Source organism: Erpetoichthys calabaricus, chromosome 15 (assembly GCF_900747795.2).
Source record: "Erpetoichthys calabaricus chromosome 15, fErpCal1.3, whole genome shotgun sequence".
NCBI classification, from domain to species: Eukaryota; Metazoa; Chordata; class Cladistia; order Polypteriformes; family Polypteridae; genus Erpetoichthys; species Erpetoichthys calabaricus.
In genome coordinates, this window is record NC_041408.2 from 39,195,789 (window position 1) to 39,199,200 (window position 3,412).

Consider the following 3,412-nt stretch of genomic DNA (forward strand, 5'->3'; position numbering starts at 1 on the left):
GAGTAACACTCAACTTCAGTTTCTCCCAATGCGTTTCAATGGGGAAAACAAGTGAATTTGAAATGTTGATGTGTACCTTGAGTAACAGTTTGGAAACCATCCAAACAGTTCTTACCCATTAGGGAACTATGTATTACATCATTTAGAACAGTTTTACATCAGTATTTTCACGGGGCACTGAGTTATAGTTGAATGTAACTTGAATTCACAATGGCGCGTTTCAAGACCTGAAAAACACTCCAAATGATAAGACGTGTTACGGCTGGTTAATCTAGTAGAATCTGATCTACATAGTTAAATTCTGTTAGAATCCATCATTTCACATGTGATACAAGTGGTTTCCTCACATAGAAGTTAAGGAACATTGAGTAACACTCAACTTCAGTTTCTCCCATTGCGTTTCAATGGGGAAAACAAGTGAATTTGAGATGTTGATGTGTACCTTGAGTAACACTTAGGAAACCATCCAAACAGTTCTTACCCATTAGGGAACTATGTATTACATCATTTAGAACAGTTTTACATAAGTATTTTCACGGGGCACAAAGTTATAGTTGAATGTAACATGAATTCACAATGGCGCGTTTCAAGAGCTGAAAAACACTCCAAATGATAAGACGTGTTACGGCTGGTTAATGTAGTAGAATCTGATCTACACAGTTAAATTCTGTTAGAATCCATCATTTCACATGTGATGCAAGTGGATTCCACACATAGAAGTTAAGGAACATTGAGTAACACTCAACTTCAGTTTTTCCCAATGCGTTTCAATGGGGAAAACAAGTGAATTTGAGATGTTGATGTGTACCTTGAGTAACAGTTTGGAAACCATCCAAACAGTTCTTACCTATTAGGAAACTATGTATTACATCATTTAGAACAGTTTTACATCAGTATTTTCACGGGGCACAGAGTTATAGTTGAATGTAAAATGAATTCACAATGGCGCGTTTCAAGAGCTGAAAAACACTCCAAATGATAAGACGTGCTACGGCTGGTTAATGTAGTAGAATCTGATCTACATAGTTAAATTCTCTTAGAATCCATCATTTCACATGTGATACAAGTGGTTTCCTCACATAGAAGTTAAGGAACATTGAGTAACACTCAACTTCAGTTTCTCCCAATGCGTTTCAATGGGGAAAACAAGTGAATTTGAGATGTTGATGTGTACCTTGAGTAACACTTAGGAAACCATCCAAACAGTTCTTACCCATTCGGGAACTATGTATTACATCATTTAGAACAGTTTTACATAAGTATTTTCACGGGGCACAAAGTTATAGTTGAATGTAACATGAATTCACAATGGCGCGTTTCAAGAGCTGAAAAACACTCGAAATGATAAGACGTGTTACGGCTGGTTAATGTAGTAGAATCTGATCTACACAGTTAAATTCTGTTAGAATCCATCATTTCACATGTGATGCAAGTGGTTTCCACACATAGAAGTTAAGGAACATTGAGTAACACTCAACTTCAGTTTCTCCCAATGCGTTTAAATGGGGAAAACAAGTGAATTTGAGATGTTGATGTGTACCTTGAGTAACAGTTAGGAAACCATCCAAACAGTTCTTACCCATTAGGGAACTATGTATTACATCATTTAGAACAGTTTTACATCAGTATTTTCACGGGGCACTAAGTTATCATTGAATGTAACTTGAATTCACAATGGCTTGTTTCAAAGCTGAAAAACACTCCAAATGATAAGAAGTGTTACGGCTAGTTAATCTAGAAGAATCTGATCTACACAGTTAAATTCTGTTAGAATCCATCATTTCACATGTGATACAAGTGGTTTCCACACATAGAAGTTAAGGAACATTGAGTTACACTCAACTTCAGTTTCTCCCAATGCGTTTCAAAGGGGAAAACAAGTGAATTTGAGATGTTGATGTGTACCTTGAGTAACACTTAGGAAACCATCCAAACAGTTCTTACCCATTAGGGAACTATGTATTACATCATTTAGAACAGTTTTACATCAGTATTTTCACGGGGCACTGAGTTATCATTGAATGTAACGTGAATTCACAATGGCTTGTTTCAAGAGCTGAAAAACACTCCAAATGATAAGACGTGTTACGGCTGGTTAATCTAGAAGAATCTGATCTACACAGTTAAATTCTGTTAGAATCCATCATTTCACATGTGATACAAGTGGTTTCCACACATAGAAGTTACGGAACATTGAGTAACACTGAACTTCAGTTTCTCCCAATGCGTTTCAATGGTGAAAACAAGTGAATTTGAGATGTTGATGTGTACCTTGAGTAACACTTAGGAAACCATCCAAACAGTTCTTACCCATTAGGGAACTATGTATTACATCATTTAGAACAGTTTTACATCAGTATTTTCACGGGGCACTGAGTTATAGTTGAATGTAACATGAATTCACAATGGCGCGTTTCAAAAGCTGAAAAACACTCCGCATCTTTATCCTTTCGATTGGGAGCATGCACCCCCTTTCTTCACTATATACTCAGCATTAAATAGCATTGCTTACGGCCACACCAGTGTGAATGCGTCTGATCTCAACAACTAAACACGCTTGGGCTTGACCAGTACTTGGATGGGAGACTGTCTGGGTACACCGAGTGCTGTAAGCTTTTAGCCATTACCATTGTTCTTAACCGGGGCATCAGTGTATGTCTTGTTAACGCATCTTCATTCTTTCTATTGGAAGCAGGCTCCCCCTTTCTTCATTATACATTGAACATAAAGTAGGAAGGCTTTCTCTTACGGCCACAGCAGTGTGAATGCATCTGATTTCGGAAGCTAAACACACTTGGGCTCAATCACTACTTCGATGGGAGACCGACTGGGAACCTGGTAAGCTTTTAGTCATTAATGTTGTACTTAACCTTAGCATCAGTGTATGGCTTTAAAACGCATCTTTATCCTTTCTATTGGAAGCATGCTCCCCCTTTCTTCACTGTATACTGAACGTTAAAGAGCCTCGCTTTCGCTTACGGCCACACCAGTGTGAATGCGCCCGATCTCGTCTGATCTCGGAATTTAAACACGCTTGTTCTCGGCTAGTACTTGGATTTGAAATCGCCTGAGAACCCCCAGTGCTATAAGCTTTTAGCCATTAACTTTGTACTTAACCTGGGCATCAGTGTATGTCTTGGAAACGCATCTTCATCCTTTCTATTGGACGCAGGCTCCCCCTGTCTTCACTATATACTGAATGTAAAGTAGCATGGATTTCACTTACGGCCACACCAGTGTGAATGCGCCCGATCTCGGAAGCTAAACAGACGTGGGCTCAATCAGTTCTTGGATGGGAGACTGCTTGGGAACACCGAGTGCTGTAAGCTTTTAGCCATTAATTTTGTACTTAACCTTAGCATCAGTGTATGGCTTTAAAACGCATCTTTATCCTTTCTATTGGAAGCATGCT

General features: G+C 38.7%; 1 pseudogene; it reads left to right on the top strand.

Moving 5' to 3' along the window:
* Positions 1-2,973: 2,973 nt before the first annotated feature.
* On the top strand, positions 2,974-3,092 carry LOC114664272 (uncharacterized; annotated as a pseudogene).
* Positions 3,093-3,412: the final 320 nt, after the last annotated feature.